Source organism: Haematobia irritans, chromosome 5 (genome assembly GCF_050003625.1).
Source record: "Haematobia irritans isolate KBUSLIRL chromosome 5, ASM5000362v1, whole genome shotgun sequence".
Classification (NCBI taxonomy): domain Eukaryota; kingdom Metazoa; phylum Arthropoda; class Insecta; order Diptera; family Muscidae; genus Haematobia; species Haematobia irritans.
The window spans coordinates 35,323,849-35,336,472 of record NC_134401.1 but is presented as its reverse complement, the minus strand read 5'-3'; the positions used below and the strand labels follow the sequence as shown (position 1 = coordinate 35,336,472).

General features: G+C 37.5%; 1 non-coding gene across 1 annotated transcript; it reads right to left on the bottom strand.

The window, feature by feature from the left end:
* Positions 1–11,831: 11,831 nt before the first annotated feature.
* TRNAV-UAC (transfer RNA valine (anticodon UAC)) lies at positions 11,832–11,904 on the bottom strand. The gene has a single exon. It is a non-coding gene; the product is annotated as a tRNA-Val (tRNA).
* Between the last annotated feature and the right edge of the window lie 720 nt (positions 11,905–12,624).

Below are 12,624 nucleotides of genomic sequence, written 5' to 3'. Positions count from 1 at the left end.
ATTATCCCAACTCAGTAATGCTGTTGACATTTCTGAGGGTATCAAGGCTTCTCTAAGTGGTTTCACTGCAATGTGGAACGCCGTTCGGACTCGGCTATAAAAAGGAGGTCCCTTGTCATTGGGCTTAACATGGAATCGGGCAGCACTCAGTGATAAGAGAGAAGTTCGCCAATGTGGTATCACAATGGACTGAATAATCTAACTGAGCCTGATGCATCGGGCGGCCACCTAACCTGCGGAAACGGCTACTCAATGGAAATGCCTTGTCGATGATCTATATATAGATTCGGGAAGCACTCATTGATGTGATGATAATAGGATAAAATTAAGATCATCACCTGTAGTATCATAATTCACTACCGAATTAAACATAATATTAAAAACTTAAAAAAATGAGGGCCTGCCTCAATTAGTTAATTGCTTTGTTCTGAAAATTTCAAGCTTGAATTGTGACCAACTGACCTTGTGAAAATAAGCGATATTTGTTCTTAAATAAATCTGGAAGTCTGAGAAAATTCCAAAAAAAAAGAATCTGAAATAATATCATCTATAGTTTTTGTTCATCACTGTGGCATCAAAATGGACTGAATAGTCCAAGTGGTTCACAAATCTTTGTGCCGAATGTGGGTGGGTTGGATCCAAAGATTTTGAGCTTCAAAACACAGATGTTAGATCCCCAAAATATGTCTTAGCCTTGATTTGAAGCGTTCTTATTTTAAATCTAAATATTTAAATTCAATATTTAATTTAATTTAAAATTGTGTTTCTTTATTTTAAGGAAAATTTACCTTAGTTCAAAGACATGCGAATTTAACGGAGGGACGCAAATTTCCAAAAATTGTGTCCTAAATTGAAAGAAAAATTTTTTTCCAGCACATATTATAAATTTTATTTCAATTAAAATTTCCTTATTTTAAAGAAACTTGTCCTTAATGTTTTGTAAATTGCACATCCTAAAATTTAGGTTGCGTAATCTTTAATATCACGTAAATATTATTTTCAGTGTATACTAGATCCGGTCTGATATCCCAAGGTAGCTCAAAAGCTATTTCCCACTCGTGAAATCATCAATTCCGGATAACGAAATGAGGTCAATCTCCTCACGAGGCATCTTTTCGTATGGGGGCAGTAAGAAGAACATCAGTTCGGATGTGGGTTTCTTTTGGGTTTTTGAAATTTTCTACAGTTCAATTCCCCAAGAGCAAATGATTCCTCGAATATTACACCATCCCCCTATTTATATAGAGAGACTGTCTTATATTCCAAAATATTCCAAATCCTAGAACATCTGAAACCCTAATCCATAATGAAATTAATTTTATTGGGCTATAGAAAAACGTACATTGCCAATGTTGATTTACTCTACGAAATGACTTTAATGAGAACTGCCTACTTTCGAGCAGTCGAAGGATAAGGCCAAACAATGGGCAATTTTATGGCCGTGTTTGCACGCCTTACGTACACTACATACATTTTGGTAATGAGATAACTATAAAATTACTTTTATATAAAAATAATGCAGTAGTGGCTTTTACTTGGCTACAATTTTATTTTTGTATTATTTGACCATTTTATGACTTGCCCTGACCCTCCCCCCTCCCTCATACCAAAACTATTCTCCACTCTCAGGCATTTTATTGCTTCACAAAATTCCGTGTAAATTATCGAATGGCACACGCCCCAATTTAAGAGCACTGGCATCACATGCCTCTCGTTAAATGCTTCAATGGTTTTGCAAAGTCCATGCTGAAGGTATATCTTCCGTACGCATAACCACTAATACAATTACACAGACGAATGAGTACACACACACACATATTTGAGCACAGAGCATTAGACTCCTGCCTGTCAGGACAATGAACACGTTTTGGCAATAAAATCTATCAAAGTCAAAATGCATAAGCGCGTTTACGAGCAATGAGTATGAGAGAGTACTAGAGTGTAAGTACTGGGGGCAATGAGCAGCATAGCATGTTCATCTTCATTCATTAGAGGAAATACCTCGAAACACGCAGGCACATTAATACGCATAATTTGTTCTAAATGTAAGTGTGTTCAAATGCATGCATGTGTGATTTTGCTTTTTGGTTTACTTGTGTTTTTGGGATATTAGTGATCAATTTGAATTGACTTACAAAATTGAGAATTTCGTTTTCGAAGATGGGTAAATAACGCGGCAAAAAATTGACCACTATTTCAGCGGAATTATAACACAAGCATATAAAGCAGTAAGTTCGGCCGGGCCGAATCTTAAATACCCACCACCATGAACCAAATATTAGGGTTTCCTTTGAAATTTCAGGAGAGCTTGAGGACTTGAGGACACTTCCCGAAGATAAATTTAAAGATATCACCTATGAGGACTATATCAGTAGAAGTAAAATCTGGAAATTTTACATTGAGTTTCAAGCAATTTTCATGATCAGCGCGCCTTCTACACTCTCAAGAAGTGAAGTCGGTCTATATGGAGGCATTACCAAATGGACCGATAAAAACTTAATCCGATACACGTTTTTGTGAGCCTAAAATACCAGAATATTTACAATTTCAAGCAAATCAGATAAAAACTACGGTTTCTAGAAACCCAAGGAGTTAAATCGGGAGATCGTTCTTATGGGCGCTATACTAAAATATGGACCGATACTCACCGTTTTCGGCACACCTCCTTATGACCCGAAAATACCTCTAGATTTCCAATTTCAGGCAAATACGATAAAAACTACGGTTTCTATAAGCCCAAGACCCCAAATCGGGAGGTCGTTTTATATGGGGACCATACCAAAACATGGACCGATACTCACAATTTTTGGCACACGTATTTGTGGTCCTACAATACCTCTAGATTTCCAATTTCAGGTAAATTGAATAAAAACTGCGGTTCTATAAGCACAAGAAGTAAAATCGGAAGATCGGTCTATATGGGGGCTATACCAAAATATGGACTGATACTCACAATTTGTGGCACACGTATTTGTGGTCCTACAATACCTCTAGATTTCCAATTTCAGGTAAATTGAGTAAAAACTGCGCTTTCTATAAGCCCAAGAAGTAAAATCGGGAGATCGGTCTATATGGGGGCTATACCAAAATATGGACCGATACTCACAATTTGTGGCACACGTATTTGTGGTCCTACAATACCTCTAGATTTCCAATTTCAGGTAAATTGAGTAAAAACTGCGGTTTCTATAAGCCCAAAAAGTAAAATCGGGAGATCGGTCTATATGGGGGCTATACCAAAACATGGACCGATATTCACCACTTTTAGCTCACCTCTTTATGGTCATAGAATACCTCTAGATTTAAAATTTCAGGCAAATTTGATAAAAACTACGCCTTCTATAAGCCCAAGACCCCAAATCGGGAGGTCGGTTTATATGGGGATTATATCAAAACCTGGACCGATATAGCCCATCTTCGAACTTGACCTGCCGGCAGACAAAAGACGAGTTTGTGCAAAATTTCAGCACGATTGCTTCATTATTGAGGACTCTAGCGTGACAGACAGACGGACATCGTTATATCGTCTTAGAATTTCTCCCTGATCAATAATATATATAGTTTATATAGTCGGAAATCGATATTTCGATCTGTAACAAACGGAATGACAAACATATTATACCACGGGTGACGGACACCATAATAAAGATGTGAGGCAACAACAACTGCTTATCAAATGACCAAGTCAGCGGTGATTTTAGTGGGCGATATCCCGATTTAGGGCAACTTCTTGACGGCGGCAAAATAATTGTCACATTCTTTACTAAAATACCAAATCCTCAAAGTAAGTCTTACCTCACATTTGCACCCTCCACCACAGGATATTAACTTTGGATATTAACTTTGTCATTCCTTTTGTAACACATCGAAATATGGCTCTAAAACCCCATAAAGTATATATATTCTGGCACGTGGGGAAATTCTGAGTCGATCTACCCAAGTCCGTCCGTCCGTCTGTTGAAACTTCCAAACGAAACAAGCTATTGACTTGAAACTTGGCACAAGTAGTTGTTATTGATGTAAGTCGGATGGTATTGCAAATGGGCCATATCGGTCCACTTTTACGTATAGCCCCCATATAAACGGACCCCCATAATTTGGCTTGCATAGCCTCTAAGTGAAACAAATTTCATCCGATCCGGCTGAAATTTGGTACATGGTGTTAGTATATGGTCTCTAACAACCATGCAAAAATTGGTTCACATCGGTCCATAATTATATATAGCCCCCATATAAACCGATCCCCCGATTTGGCTTGCGGAGCCTCTAAGAGAAGCAAATTTCATACGATCCGGCTGAAATTTGGTACATGATGTTAGTATATGGTCTCTAATGCCCATGCAAAAATTGGTCCATATCGGTCCATAATTATATATAGCCCCCATATAAACCGATCACCAGATTTGTCCTCCGGAGCCTCTTGAAAGACCAAAATTCATCTGATTCAGTTGAAAGTTGGCACGTGATGTCAATATATGGCCTCAAACACCCATGCAAAAATTGGTCCATATCGGTCCATAATTATATATAGGCCCCATATAAACCGATCCCCAGATTTGACCTCCGGAGCACCTTGGAAGAGCAAAATTTTTCCCATTCGGTTGAAATTTGGTACGTGATGTTAGTATATGGTATCCAAGAACCATGCAGGAATTGGTTCCTATCAGTCCATAATCATTTATAGCCCCCATATAAACCGATCCCGAGATTTGGTTGTGGAGCCTCTTGGAGAAGCAAATTTCATCCGAGTAATATGAAATTTGTGGATGACAGTCTTTCGTAGAAGTTTCTACGCAATCCATGGTGGAGGGTACATAAGATTCGGCCTGGCCGAACTTACGGCCGTATATACTTGTTATTAATGTAGGACGGATGGTATTGCAAATGGGCCACATCGGACCACTTTTACGTATAGCCGCCATATAAACTGACCCTCAGATTTGGCTTGCGGAGCCTCTAAGGGAAGCAAATTTCATCCGATTCGGTTGAAATTCGGTACGTAGTGTTGGTATACGATCTCTAATAATCGTGCTAAAATTGGTCCATATCGGTCCATAATTATATATAGCTGCCATAGAAACCGATCCCCAGATTTGACCTCCGGAGTCTCTTGGTGGAGCAAAATTCACCCGAGCCGGTTGAAATTTGGTACGTGGTGGTCTCTAACAACCTTGCAAAAATTATGGTCCATATCGGTCCATAATTATGTATAGCCCCCATATAAACCGATGCCCAGATTTGACCTCCGGAGCCTTCTGGAGGAGCAAAATTTATCCAATCCGGATGAAATTTGGTACGTGGTGTAAGTTTATAGTTTCTACCTACCATTCCAAAATTGGTTCATATCGGTCCATAATCATATATAGCCCCCATATAAGTCTTTGGTTTTGGAGTCTCTTGGAGGAGCAATTTTCATCCGATTCAGTTCAAATTAGGTATTATAAGTTTGTGCATATGTTTGCAACACCCAAAAGGGGACGAGATAGACATATGGTGTCCGTCGCAATATTGCTCAGGGCCTGGCCCTAGGTCGATCTAGCCATGTCAGTCTGTCCGTCCATCTGTCTGTAAACACATTTTTTTAACCAAAGTCTAGGTCGGAATTTTAGTCCAATCGACTTAAAATTTGGCAAAGTATGTATTTTGGGTCAGAATAGAACTCTATTGATTTGGAAAGAAATCGGTTAAGTTTTAGATACTGATCAGACTGAAGAGCCTGGACTCTTTGGAGAGCACGGGCTGCTGACACACTGAACTGATAGTGTATGCCGGACGACATATGAGAACGGACTATATGGCGTGACGGCATATGTTTGAGAGCGACCTGGAATCAATTATCCCGAGCGTAGAGGACTGGGATGAAAATAGGATACACTTTGGGAATCTCAACATCTAGACTGACGGCTCAAAAATGGCCGAGAGGGTAGGCAGCGGAATATACTGCAAGGAGTTGGAACTTAAGGAGTCCTTTAAGTTGGACGAGCAATACAGCATTTTTCAGGCCGAGATATTTGCTATTGCAAAAGCTGCAGAACTTCTATCGATGAGGCCGTTATTTAGAAGCGATATCAGCACTTTCATCGATAGTCAAGCAGCTATAAAGGCCCTGAGCAATACGAACATAAGGTCGAAGGTGGTCAGCCGCTGTCGTAGAGAGCTTACGGCTCTCACTGAACAGCATAATGTAATTCTGTGCTGGGTACCTGGACATTATGGCATAGCTGGGAATGAAGAGGCAGATATACTGGCTAAGGAAGGCGCAGGTGGTACGGATAACGTCATTTCGGACGTTTTTCCTCCGCTCTTCTTGTTTATTTACAGGATCAATAGCAAATATGAAGACTTATGGAAGAGACGATGGGCTTCTTCTATTGGCTGTGAATAAACCAAACTGATATGGGACGACAATAATATTAGGAACTCTGAAGTCTTGATGTCATTGCAGAGAGAGGATATGAGGTCTATGATAGGCATCATAACGGGACACAACACCTTGGGAAAACACATGGTAAGGATAGGCCTAGCGAATGATGATATTTGTAGGTGGTGTCTGGACCCCGAGGCTATGGAAGATTCTTTTCACTTCCTGTGCCAGTGTCCAGCACTATCTTTCAGAAGAAACAAGATAATGGGCTCTTATTTCTTTCAGACTATGACCGACTTTCGAGAATGCAGGAATATTCTCGTCTTCATCAAGGCTTTGGGGTGGAGGACCTAGGAGCGTCCGAAGGATACATTATCATACAATGGACTCATTCCGGCCGGAAGTAGATGGACACGAGGAGGAAGATGGAAAGAAGTTTGAGGAATCGCAATGGACCAACTATGGTCTAAGTGGACACAAATCCGCTAGTTCGGATTCGTGTCATCCTCCATAACCTAACCTAACCTAAGTTATAGATATAGCTCCCATATATATCTTTCGCCCGATATCTACTGATATGGCCCCGGAAGCTAGAATTTAAGCCTGATTTGCTTTAAATTTTGCACAACGAGTGCAATTAATAGTGTCGTAAAGTGTGTCGAATTTAGTTGAAATCGGTGCAGATTTATATATAGCTCCCATATATATCTTTCGCCCGATTTACACTCATATGGCCCCAGAAGCCAGAGTTTTACCCTGACATGAGTTAACTCCAGACACCTTCTTACTTGCCAAAAATATTTTAAAACAACAAAGTAAAAGAGAATTGAAAATAAATGAAATTTTATGCTGACGATATGTCTGCTGAATTAAGCGCGTGGAACTTCCGTTCCCATAAAACAGCAATAGTTAGCTGCAACGATTTCCCGATTTCCCGGAATAAGATGAGGTGATCATGGCGAAACACAACATAAGTTAGCTGCATCGGATTCCTGGAATTACATCAGGTAATTGTTGGCAAGTGCATAGTTTTTAAGCACTTATGAAATTGTAGCAATTATTGAAATCAGTTCTACTTTTGAGTTTAATAAATAAAGACGGAGTTCGCTCCAAATAAAAAAGATTGATTCTTTTTTTTTTAATAAAAACTTTGGGTTGAGTGAATTACCCGAATTTATTCTGATGATTGGTTGATAGTTTTGCTGCAAGTAGAGGATGCTGATGAAGAATGTGGTAATTCCGAAACAGCTGTACATCCAACCATCTTGCAGTCTATAGGGCTTTGCCCAAATAAATTTGACAAGCATACTTTTCCTCTGTTGGTTAAGCTACACTTGTAGTTTAGTCAATGCATGGCTTTAAGCTGAGATCAAAAACAACAATAAACATTAAACAAAAAAAGTTAATTGGCGCCCGAGCAGGGACCCGATAAAGCAACGCGAAAGTGAATCAAGTAGTGTTAACAAGTATATACGGCCGTAAGTTCGGCCAGGCCGAATCTTATGTACCCTCCACCATGGATTGCGTAGGAACTTCTACTAAAGGCTGTCATCCACAATCGAATTACTTGGGTTGCGATAACACTTGCCGATGGCAAGGTATCGTAAAACTTTTTAACACTGTCTTCTAAATTGTAAGTTAGTCCATAAGGGGTATATATTAAACAAAAAAAGGCCGATTAAATACGTATATAATTCAGTTTGACAAAATTTTCTATAGAAATAAAATTTTGACAAAATTTTCTATAGAAATAAAAACTTGACAAAATTTTCTATAGAAATAAAATGTTGACAAAATTTTCTATGGAAGTAAAATGTTGACAAAATTTTCTATAGCAATAAAATTTTGACAAAATTTTCTACAGAAATAAATTTTTTACAAAATTTTCTATAGAAATAAAATTTTGACAAAATTTTCTATGGAAATAAAATGTTGACAAACATTGCTATAGAAATAAACTTTTTACAAAACTTTCTATAGAAATGAAATTTTGACAAAACTTTCTATAGTAATAAAATTTGAAAATTTTTACATGGCTGTTAGAGGCCATATACTAACGAAATGTACCAAATTTCAACCGCATCGGATGACTTTTGCTCCTCCAAGAGGCTCCGGAGGTCAAATCTGGGGATCGGTTTATATGGGAGCTATATATAATTATGGACCTATATGGACCAATTTTTGCATGGTTGTTAGAGACCATATACTAACACCACGTTCTAAATTTCAATTGGATCGGATGAATTTTGCTCATCCAAGAGGCTTTAGAGTTCAAATCTGGGGATCGGTTTATATGGGAGCTATATATAATTATGGACCGATATGGACCAATTTTTGCATGCTTGTTAGAGACCGTATACTAACATCAGGTACCCAATTTCAAACGGATCGGATGAATTTTGCCCCTCCAAGAGGCTCCGGAGGTCAAATCTGGGGATCGGTTTATATGGGAGCTATATATAATTATGGACCGATATGGACCAGTTTTTGCATGGTTGTTAGAGACCATATACTAACACCACGTACCAAATTTCAATCGGGTAGGATGAAGTTTGCTCCTCCAAGAGGCTCCGGAGGTCAAATCTGGGGATCGGTTTATATTGGAGCTATATATCTTTATGGACCGATATGGACCAATTTTGGCATGGTTGTTAGAGACCGTATACCAACATCAGATACCAAATTTCAACCGGATCGGATGAATTTTGCCCCTCCAAGAGGCTCCGGAGGTCAAATCTGGGGATCGGTTTATATGGGGGCTATATATAATTATGGACCGATATGGACCAATTTTTGCATGGTTGTTAGAGACCGTATACTTAGACCACGTACCAAATTTCAACCGGATCGGATGAATTTTGCTGCTCCGGAAGGCTCCGCAAGCCAAATTTGGGGATCGGTTTATATGGGGGCTATACGTAAACGTGGGCCGATATGGCCCATTTTCAATACCATCCGACCTACATCAATAACAACTACTTGTGCCAAGTTTCAAGTCTATAGCTAGTTTCTTTCGGAAGTTAGCGTGATTTCCACAGACGGACGGACAGACGGACAGACGGACAGACGGACGGACGGACGGACATGCTTAGATCGACTCAGAATTTCACCACGACCCAGAATATATATACTTTATGGGGTCTTAGAGCAATATTTCGATGTGTTACAAACGGAATGACAAAGTTAATATACCCCCATCCTATGGTGGAGGGTATAAAAATAGTCTATATCGAGTTCCCAATTGTCCGCGCGGTTGGAACTCCCTCGAAAAAAGTTGTGAAGAACGAGGCCCCTGAGTACCTATCGAAATAGGAAAAAGGACGGTGTTGAACGCCAGCCGCTTCACTGGACAAATATAAAAAATAAGAAAAATGTTAAATTAATAATTAAAAAAGAACAGTTATAATGAAAACAATATTTTGAAAAAATATATTAAAGAAAAGAATAATATTAATATTAAAACAAAAAAAGAAAAAGGACTAGAGAAGTCACATGAAAAATAAGAAAAATGTTAAATTAATAATTAAAAAAGAACAGTTATAATGAAAACAATATTTTGAAAAAATATATTAAAGAAAAGAATAATATTAATATTAAAACAAAAAAAGAAAAAGGACTAGAGAAGTCACATGAAAAATAAGAAAAATGTTAAATTATAATTAAATAAAAAGAACAGTTATAATGAAACAATATTTTGAAAAAATATATTAAAGAAAAGAAATAATATTAATATTAAAACAAGAAAGGACATACCGCTTGGTTGTGTAAAAATCAACACAATAAACTACAGACGGCAGCATTCAACAATCAGCAATCAACATTTATAGTATTGTAAGCATAATATATTTTCTATAAGTTATACATTTTTTATTTGTTTGTTGTGCATTTAATAAAATTAAATCTGATCTGATACATACAATTTTGAACTGAAACAAACGCAAAAATGTCCAATCCTAATAATTTAATCCGCCCTGCTGTCCTTTCCAATCCAACCCAAAATCCCACTGTACCAGCACCTCCCGTTCAACCAGTACAGAATCTTACACCTGACATAATTGCCCGCATGGTGCAAAACGTAATAGAGACGCAATTTCAGGGCCTATTACAGGCAAACTCTCAACAAAATTCAGACTTTGCAAATTTTTCGGATCAAACCATTGACCCTAACATAAATAACAATATTTCAGACTTTGACAAAATTCCGGATGTAGTTAAATGTTTGCGTAATTTCTCTGGAGATCCAGGAGAATTTAGCTCTTGGAAAAAAAGCGTAGATCGAATTCTTCAGATCTATGAACCCATTAGGGGTTCTCCTAAATATTATGGAATCTTAAATATTATACCTAACAAAATCGTCGGCAATGCGGACATTGCCCTTGAATCGTACAACACCCCGTTTAACTGGAAAGCTATCTCAAAGTGCCTAACGTTGCATTATGCCGATAAGAGGGATATCCGCACTTTGGAATATCAGATGATATCCTTAGTGCAAGGCAATCAAACTGTTCCAGAATTTTACGGACAGGTATATACTCAATTATCACTTATCTTAAATAAAATTGGTTGTATGGATTTACCGGATGAGTCGTTGAAGCTTTTCACACAATCATACCGAGACAAAGCATTCGATACGTTTGTTCGAGGTCTTAATGGCGATTTATCGCGACTACTAGGTATGAAGGAACCAGCCGATTTGCCACAGGCCTTGCACCTGTGCCTCAAGTTAGAAAATCAAAATTTTCGTTCTGATTATGCCAATAGAAGCAAAAATATTCCTAACGGAATCTTTACCCACCAAAGTAAAGGGCAAAAACCGAGGTTCCATCCACAAAAAAATCAAAACCAGCAACAATTTTACCCTCAATTAGCCCATATACCACATCCTAAGGTGCATTCCAATAAGCACGATTAGCACCCAACACATTTGACGGATTTGATATGGTATCGAAAATGTGGATCTAAAATGTGGTGCAGGGTATAATATAGTCGGTCCCGACCGACTTTAGACATTCCTTACTTGTTTTGTCTACTATATACCACGTATGGACTAACTTACAATTTAGAAGACGACGTTAAGAAGTTTTAAGATACTTTGCCATCGGCAAGTGTTACCACAACCCAAGTAATTCGATAGTCTTTCGATAGAAGTTTCTACACAATCCAAGGTGGAGGGTACCTAAGATTCGGCCTGGCCGAACTTACGGTCGTATATACTTGTTTATCTTTAAATCAAAAATTCATCATCTCAGTTAATTTTAAGGATATTTTATAAAAACAAATTTGTGTCCTAAAATTAATGAAAAAAGCGATTATGAACTTTATTTTAATTAAAATCTCTTGTTTCTTAAGAAATTTATTTTTATGTTGGGTAAATAGCGTAGCCTAAAATTTAATTTGCATAATGTTTCATATTTCATCAAAAAAAAATTTTTTTAAATAAATAAAAAAAAAAAAAACATTGAACACTTGGTTCCATCCGGGATCGAACCGGAGACCTTCTGCGTGTAAAGCAGACGTGATAACCGCTACACTATGGAACCAATTTATTTATAGCCAACCAAATACACTATGTGTACATAATATCTGACAGCAAGCAATTGTTTACTAGCAAAACAATTGCTATGCCAGACATGTGGTCTTATCCAAAGATAATAAAAGAGGAAGATGGGAGATTGGCTTGCGTCATACCAAATGTTGCATTTACCAGATTAGTTTAATACATGTTTGTAACCTTTTAGTTGTTTTTAGTTTTTATTTTTTAAATGAAAAATTTAATTTTCTTAATGAAACAATGATAAATTTTAGGCAACAAAAAAAAAAAAATACATTTTCCCCTTTACGGAAATTTATTTCGTGCTCTTAGTTTCTTTTTATGTGCATTTTAATGTTATGTCAATACCTGTCGTATACGCGTTTGGTTCGAGTATTAAACTAATGTGGTAAATGGTTTGATGTGCTCAGTAGCCAGTTCCTCTTCTATAATCTTTGGTCTTATCTGTAAGAGGCCTTTCACTTCATAGATTTGCTTTGTGCCTTTTACAATAACTGGATTAAAAAATGTATGACATTCAAAAAGATACATTCAGGTGAGTTGTGTTTTGACATAGTAAAGTGGACAGTCATGTTTTTGGTAACAAAGAGAAATATTTATTATTATCTGCTTTATACAGGCACAGACAAAATTTCGACAGTTTTATGCAAAAAAATATTTACCTTGAGCGAAAATCGTACTAAATTGTACGCAAATTTTTAAGATTCGT